The sequence below is a fragment of the Rhincodon typus genome, unplaced genomic scaffold, assembly GCF_021869965.1.
Source record: "Rhincodon typus isolate 14 unplaced genomic scaffold, sRhiTyp1.1 hic_rhity00001065, whole genome shotgun sequence".
Lineage (NCBI taxonomy): Eukaryota > Metazoa > Chordata > Chondrichthyes > Orectolobiformes > Rhincodontidae > Rhincodon > Rhincodon typus.
In genome coordinates this window covers 11452-19733 of record NW_025966703.1, presented here as the reverse complement: position 1 = coordinate 19733, position 8282 = coordinate 11452, and the positions used below count along the sequence as shown (strand labels likewise).

Below are 8282 nucleotides of genomic sequence, written 5' to 3'. Positions count from 1 at the left end.
GAGCTGAGATGACTGACCTCCAACAACCACGACTATCTTCCTATGTGTCAAGTATGACTCCAACCACCGGAGAGATTTCCCCCGAAGACCATTGATTCCAGTTTTGCTTGGGCTCCTTGATGTCACGCTCAGCTGAATTCAGCCTTGATGACAAGAGCTATCATTCTAAACTCACCTCTGGAATTCAGCTCTTTTGTCAATGTTTGGACCAAGGCTGTAATGAGGTCAGCAGTTGAGTGGCCCTGGTGGAACTCAAACTGGGCGTCACTCAGCAGGTCATTGCTGGGCAGATGCTGCTTCTATTGATGCAACAGTTGTGGAACAGCTTGCTTAGATTTACATCAAGTTCTGGAGCACAAGTCTTCAGTATTATTGCCAGAATGTTGTCAGGGCCCATAGCCTTTGCAGTGTCCATTGTTTCCAATCGTTTGTAATCTATTGTACTTCTGCAATCTGCAATCTGGACCCATGACCTGAGGGAATGTTTGAAAGTTTCGTTGAAAAATAGTCACGTTTGGAACAGGATTCTTAGTAAGAAAACAAACAGCAAATTGAAAATAAAGACATGGCATCTTTAAGAAACAATTTAAAAATCAGAGAGCCAGTTATGCACTACAATCTTTTTTTGATTTGTAAGTTTATCCAGGGTTAAACAAAATCTTTTGCCACTATGGTAACTGTAGTGATTGTTACAAGGTCAGCCAGGTGGACCTCATAGAATGTTAGTTCCCTGATTGGGTCTGTTAATCTGGTCTAATCAGGGAGCCCTGACTGACAGGTAAGAACAGGAGTGGTGAACTCTCTTCTTAAACTGCTGCATTTGTTGCGGTGTCAGTGCACATATTTTTGTTATAAGGAAGAGCATTGCAGCATTTTGATCTCGTCACAGAGAAACAACGCCTAACATTCGACAACGCTGAGAAAAGAACTTCTCGTTCAAGCAAAGACCTAGATCTGACTGACTTAAGAGCATGTGCCGCCAACGACAACGTGATATCATTGCCAAAAATAAAACAAAAACTGTGGGAAAGTCACTTCATCGCATCCTTGTGATTTAAACTTTTCATCCTCAGAATTTGGTTCATTTTTTATATACTTTATACCCATACATCTGCAGAACTGCCTGTCTTGTTTGTCCTATTTGCAAGTGAGTTTATGCATGATGGATTTGAAGGGAATATAGTTGAAGTCTGCATATTAGTAATTAACAATGCATTTTTTTGACTTGTTTAAGGGTATGTTTATCTGCAATAAATACATTTTATTTTCTTGTTTATTGATGAAGCCTGTTGTGGATCTCCTTGTCCCAGTCAGCAGACAAAGTCAGGCAAATCAATCATCTCAGTGATTCAACTGGTCACGTAAATATTTGTGATAAGTCCTGGAAAAGTAGGGCTCGATTACCAGCACGCTGTTCCCACCAGCATCTTGCCAATCCACTACTTACACTCAAGGTGGCCATGGCATACAGAGAGTAATAGCTTGAGAAGGTCAGAAGACACGGGCAGAAGGTCAGATTCCTCACATATTCAAGCAGCCCTGGTCTATATCCAGCAAGACATGGACAACATCAGGCTTATGGTGATAAATAGCAAGTAATATTCATGTCAGTTAAGTGCCAGATAATGACCATCACAAATAAGGAGTTTAAACTGTCACCCGTTCACATTCAATGACATAACAATCACTGAATCCCATTATCAACACCCTGGAGGGTTTGCCACTGACCAGAAGCTTACTTATATTGACCCGCTATATTCGTACTGTGGCTACAAAGAACAGGCCAAAGGCTAGGAATTCTGTGGCGAGTAACTCACCTCCTGATTCCACAGTGACAGGAGTCAGGAATGTGATGGAATACTTTCCACTTACCTGCACCAGCGCTACTCCAACATCATCTCAAGCACCATCCGGGATAAAGCAGACCACATCTGTTTCCCCTATTCCACCTCATTCAACATTCAGTCCCTTCACTGCCAACACAGAATGGCAGCTATATGTACCATCTATAAGATGCACAGCAGTAATACAACAAGGCTGTCCTGGCAGCATCTTCTAAACCCCCTATCCGCTACCGTTGGAAGGACACACCAACACCTGCAAGTTGCCCTTCCAGGCACACATCACCCCAATGTAAAAATATGTTTTCATTCCTCAGTATCACTGGGTCAGCACCCTGAGATTCTCTTCCTGATAGCACAGTGTGTTTCAATACCATCAGAACTACAGCAGTTCAAGAAGGCAGCTCATCACAACTTCTTCCTGGGCAATTAAAGGACAATAAACACATCTCATGTGTGAATAAAAGAAAATTCATGATTTTAAAGTTCTCTATTTTAAGTTTTTGTGTTGAATCTCATGATATTGTAGCTAAGTCTGAGTTGTGTTGATTTTTGGGGAGATTTTTCAGCATGAGACCCAGCCAGCGTAGTTGCGTACTAAATTCACCATGTTAAGTACCTACTACGCTTGTATAATGTCTCACACAGTTTCTGCTCGTCTTATCATGCACATTCCTGGAACAACATGCCTGTCTAATTTTTTTTTTGCCAAAAGACTGGCACCTCTTACATCTGTGCCAAGTTTAAAAAGCCACTGTGCACCTGGATGAGCACTGGCAATCCAATGCTGCCCAGCTCAGTCAAAGACAGAATTGGAACATGGCAGAGAAGAGGAAGATATTATTAAACTGGAGAGCGTTCAGAGAAGATTTACAAGGATGTTGGCAGGAATAGAGGCTTTGAGTTATAAAAACAGGATGGACATCCTGGGACTTTTCTCACTGGAGCTTAGCAGCTTCAGTTACAACGTTAAACAGATGTTTGGATAAGTATATTGAAAGGAAAGGTTTGGAGGGATATGGGCCAAATGCAGGAAGGTGGGTCTACTTTAGTATAGGAATATGCTCAGTGTGGACTATCATAGAATTCCAGCAGTTTGGAAACAGGCAATTTGGCCTGCTATGTCCATACTGACCCTCCGAAGAGCATCCCATTCAGTTCTTCTCTCCCCTATTCCTGTAACCCGGCATATTCCATGGCTAATCCACCTCACCAATATATCCCTGGACACAATGGACAATTTAGCATGGCCAATCCACCTAATCTGCACAACTTTGGACCATGGGAAGAAACCGGAGCAGCCGGATGAAATCCTGGCGTACACGGGAAGAACGTGCAAACTCTATACAGACATTCGCCTGATGGTCCCTGGTGTTGTGAGGCAGCAGTGCTAACCACTGAGTCACTGCACCGCCCTGTTTGACTGAAGGATCTGTTTCCATGTTGTTTGACTCTACAACAGGGACCTGGAGGTTTTGGTGATCTAGAGGAAAGGTGTCACCTTTCTGGAGAACTGGCATAGGAGTCTGTCCAGCCAGCCCATTCTGAGGTTGCCTCCTCACACTTGCATGCCACATCATCTCTCATTTGTTCTCACCTCTCAACCTCCCACAACACCAAACTGGTCTGCCCTCTCTGCTGCCTCCTCATGCCCTTGGGAGACCTCATCACCATTGTCCCACATGCACCAGGACTGACAACCATGCTACCCGCTGTCATCTCACTCATTCCCCCTCTTTCTACTGTTACAGAAGACCACAACCAACAGTACAAGCCCATGTGGGTGCCTGCATCCAGATCCTCATCCCATATGAGGTGAGAATCCCTCTCCTTTCAAGAAATGATCGGGCATCCCTATGGGGATGCCAAGACATCCATGTCATGCTAAATGAGTGAATGTCTCTCTTTATTCCACTGCTATTCTCCCAGTAACTAAGCTGTTGGTCTTATTCACTATGCATCACTTCTAGCCACTGGTCACAACACCATCTTTCTGTTGTTCTGCAGGTATAGCCTCTGCTCGTCTCCCCATGACCTCTGCAGAGAAACAGCCAGATCCTCTGGAAGTGCCTTCCTGGACCTCTGAGAACAAGATTATTGAGGATCTTAGAGGAAGCATGCCTCTGAGGGAATGCTCAGGAGCAAACTGTAGACAGAGAGAGTGTGGGAGCACAATCTGGTGAACACCTCACAGCGACAGCTCCAGAGAAAGTAGAGCTCTATGTGGAGGTCTGTGCTGAGAGTCCACTGCATCAAGTGGAAGTAGAGAGTGTACAAAGTGTAGACATAGCATTGGGTCACAAGGAGACCTTTGACCCTCCTCGCACAACATCCCAACCCTTCTGTGCATAAAGGTGAATCCATCAATGATTTGTGTAGCAGTGACTGTGCTAGGGATGTGCAACTGGCAGAGTGGGTCAATGGTGAGGGATATCCAGGCAGTAGGCTGCCTGCTGTGCATTGTGTGGGTCTGTGAGCAAAGTTCTCTATCTTTAAAAGCCCTATGATTAGTGTTTGCAGCAGACTTTCTCTCACAGATCAAGTCACTTATGTCACTTATACTGCCAGCTCTGGGTGTGTTCACAGCCATTTTCTTCCCCGTTGAGCACTTTCAGTTTCCAGCACATGTAAGGTGACAATGAGTGCTCCTTTGCCTGAGCCTGAATGTGTCAGTGAGCCCCAAAACATCCACATTCCTTACCTAGTAGCTCATTGTGTAATCCCACAAACTTCACACTTGTCTTAGTCCCCATTCCACCTTTCACCCCTACACCTGTCTACTCTTCCCACCAGGTCACTGGCATATGAGGTAACCATGCTAGGTGTGGTAATACACTGCACCCCACCCCAATGAAAGCAGGGTGTTGATGGCACACCAACTCCCACATTACATTCTTTCCAGCCATGTTGTAGTCTATTCTGCTCTCCCACCCATTTGCTGTCACACTTCACAATTGTATTTGAAATAACTTCACGAAGGCGGGTATCCCGTCACCAAGTCAGAGTGTATTTACACGTGCATAGTACCTGACACTGACGCAGGTAGCACAGAGCCAGCTCCTAGAGTGAGCAGAACCCCTGACATTCCTGTTTCTATCTGTCAGCCAGAACTCCCTGATTGAACAAGGTTAACAGCCCCAATCAGGGAACTCATATTATGTTAGGTCCACCTGGCTGACCTTGTTCCAATCACAAATCCCTACCCCTCTACATCCTGGGATGTGGGGCCTATTTTTTTTTCCTGTAGCTTCTCCTGGGGCGTATGCACACTAGATCTGGTTCCTCTAACTCTGCCTCAAATACTTGTGGCGTGTACCAGACCATAGCCTACCTGTTGTCTCCACAGCATATTAGCCGAAATTAATTTTCTTCTTCAGGCGATAACAGTGTCAATGCTGCGACATCTGACATGTCCCTCTGGTCCTCAGATTTCTTCAGGGCTGGGCAGATGGGAAGAACTCCCTGGTTCTGACAGCTTTGCCAGATATTCAGAGCAGCTGGGTATGTTTTGCTCCTGTCCCGTTTGCAAGTTTGCTGCTTTCATGTGGTCCATGTGTTTGTTCAGGACTGCCTCTCCTGCCAGATCTTTGCACCTCACAGGTTATGATCTCACATTGACCATGTCTCTTACCCACTCAGGGCCATTCCCATGGTTTCTACAGCAAATTTCCTCCTCTGAAGTAAACTGCTTCTCTCACTTAGAGAGGAATTGTGTCCAGCACTGGTATTCCTGATGCCATTTCACCCTCCCCCAGGGTCCGGGAACATCAGGTTTAACCTAGTGTGGAGTCTTCTCCCCATTAGCAACTCTGCTGGAACTATCCCCTTAGTTCGTTAATGGGTAGTTCGATAATCAAATAGGAACTGGAACAGTTTGGTATCTAGTGAAGCTGAAGGCTGCCTTTCTAATCCTGCCTTTGAAGTTTTGACTGCTCTTTCTGCCAGACCATTGGATGATGGGTGGTATGGAGCTGTCCTTTTATGATGAATACCATTCGACTTTAGGAAATACTCAAACTCCCTGATGGGAAATGATGGCCCCTTGTCTGACCGACACTATGGGGAGTCTGTGTGTTACAAAAGATGCTTGCAACTTTTCAACCATTGTCCCCGTATTTGACGAATTAATTCTGTACATGTCCAACCACTTTGAATGGGCGTCCACTATGATTAAGAACAAAGATACCATGAAAGGCCTGGCATAGGCAACGTGTAACAGAATTCAAGGTTTACCTGGCCATTCCTACAAATGTGGGGGAGGTGGTGTTAATTTTTGCCCTTATTTGCACACTAGTCACTGCCTGACCAATGCAGCAATGTCGGCATCCAGTCCTGGCCACCAAACATAACTTGTGAACAGCATCTTCATTTTGAAAACCTCTAGATGACCCTGGTGGAGTTCAGCAAGTATCTGATGGCGACCTTTGCTCAGGGCAATTATTCTTGCTCCCCTTACTAATATACAGTCCTCTACAAATTTACATCCGTAAAGGTGTTGGTGGAACATTCTCATGCCAAAGGTGACAGCCAAATCTTCCTTCTCTATCAGGGCATATTTTCATTCAGCATCAGCCGATGTCTGGGAAGGTACGTTGTCAGGCGATCCTCTCCACTGGACCACCGGTGAGCCACCACTACCCCATTACTGTATGGGGAGGCATTGCATTGTCAGCACCGCATCTCAGTTTGGATCATAGTGTGCCAACAACTGAGACGATGATAGCTGCTTCTTTACTCCCCTGAAGGCTACATCTTGGCTATGAGACCATTTCCAAAGCTGAACGTTTTTCAGTAGTAGATGTCAGGATTCCAGTATGAAGGCCAGGTTATGTGTGAATTTTCTGTAATAATGCACCAATTCAAGGAAAGACCTAAGTTCGGTACAGACGTGGGAGCTCGGGCTCCTTTGATTGCTCTCACTTTATCTTCTAACGGGTGTAACCTCGTTCTGTCAACTCTGGAACCCAACTAGGTCACTTGGGCTGCCTGGAATACACATTTTTCCCTTCTAAGGTGTACACCCTGCTGGGAGAAACATTTCAGCACTATGGCCAAATTCTCCAAGTGCTCTTTATTGGTCTTCCTGGTCATTTGCACGTTATCCAGATAAATGGAACCCTGCGGCTGACCTTGCAAATGTTCTCCATCGTGCCCTGGATAATGGCACAAAAGGCAAACTCTTGTATTATCGGTACAAACCCTTATGTGTATGAATTGTAGCCTTCTCCTGGGAATCCTCATCCAACGACAATTGCAGGTACACAAGGCTCATGTCTGGCTTCATGAACAACAGGCCCACCCACCAATTTTGCGTACAAATCCTCTCTGTGAAGAATTGGGTAATTATCCAACTACAAAAGGCAGTTTACTGCTTGTTTGAAATCCCCATAAAGGCGAACCGACCTTCACTATCGGTGTGACCAGTGCTACCCATTCTGCAAACTGCACTAGTTTGTTGATTCCTTCTCTTTCCAGCCTTTTGATTTCTGCCTGTACTTTTGCACATGAGGCAAATGGCATTGTGTGGGCCTTGAAGAATCATGGAATTGCTTCTTGGTCAACACGTAAGGTGGCCTTGATGGTTTTGACAGTCTTTCGGCCTTCTTGAGAAACTTTATTGAATTAGGATTTCACTCAGGCAGCCATTTTCTAATCAAAAAATGTCGAGCCAACCAAGTTGAATCTTTCTCAAACAATTTCAACTCCCCCCCCCCCCCCCACCACCACCATTGAGCCTGGGCCCAAGCCTTTTACTGCAATCAGTGACAATAGAACCAGCTGTTTCTCACTAGAGACCGGAACCGAAGTTGTATCCATAATCTGTCAGCATTCCCCGGTAAAAGTTCTCAGCCTGCTGAGCTCTTATACAAAGTTAAGGGTTGGATTCCAGACCAAATTCTGTTAAAGACCACTTCTGCGATCACTGAAACGGCCGTGCCGGTATCGACCTCCATTTGAAGCAGGTGACCATTTAACCAGATGTTGATTTTCTTTGCTTCTGATTTGGATGATCCTAAGCAATTTAACTGTTTCAAACCAGGTGTTGGTGGACTTTCCAGGGTGTACGCTCTCCGGAACACCGGCCTATGAGTTCCACTACTCAATTGAGGCCTATTGCGACTCTTTTGCTGTCTGATGTCTGCATTACGGCAGCAATTACAATGGCCTGCGGCCTGGATCCTGAAGAAAATGTTAACAGTTTGGCTGAGGCTTGGCTTTGTTTTGGGGTTTTGTTGTGGGCTGACCTAGAGTCCCTCTGTTCAGGATATGTCCTCAGTGAGGCTGTGCAATTGCTGTCACTCAAATGGTGTCACGCAGGCTCAGTCGGCCTGGCGAGGGTGCGCTCTTCCGTCGGCATATCCTGCTTCACTTGCTGCATTATCCAATGACAAATACAGTTGGAGTGCCTGTTTGAAGTCCAATTGGGCTTCAGCTAGTAGG

General features: G+C 45.5%; 1 protein-coding gene across 1 annotated transcript in view; it reads right to left on the bottom strand.

The window, feature by feature from the left end:
- The window catches only part of LOC109930202 (ornithine decarboxylase-like), a gene marked incomplete at its 3' end in the record, with an annotated part of 24550 nt that overhangs the window by 8953 nt on the left and 7315 nt on the right, over positions 1–8282 (bottom strand). The window lies entirely within an intron of this gene.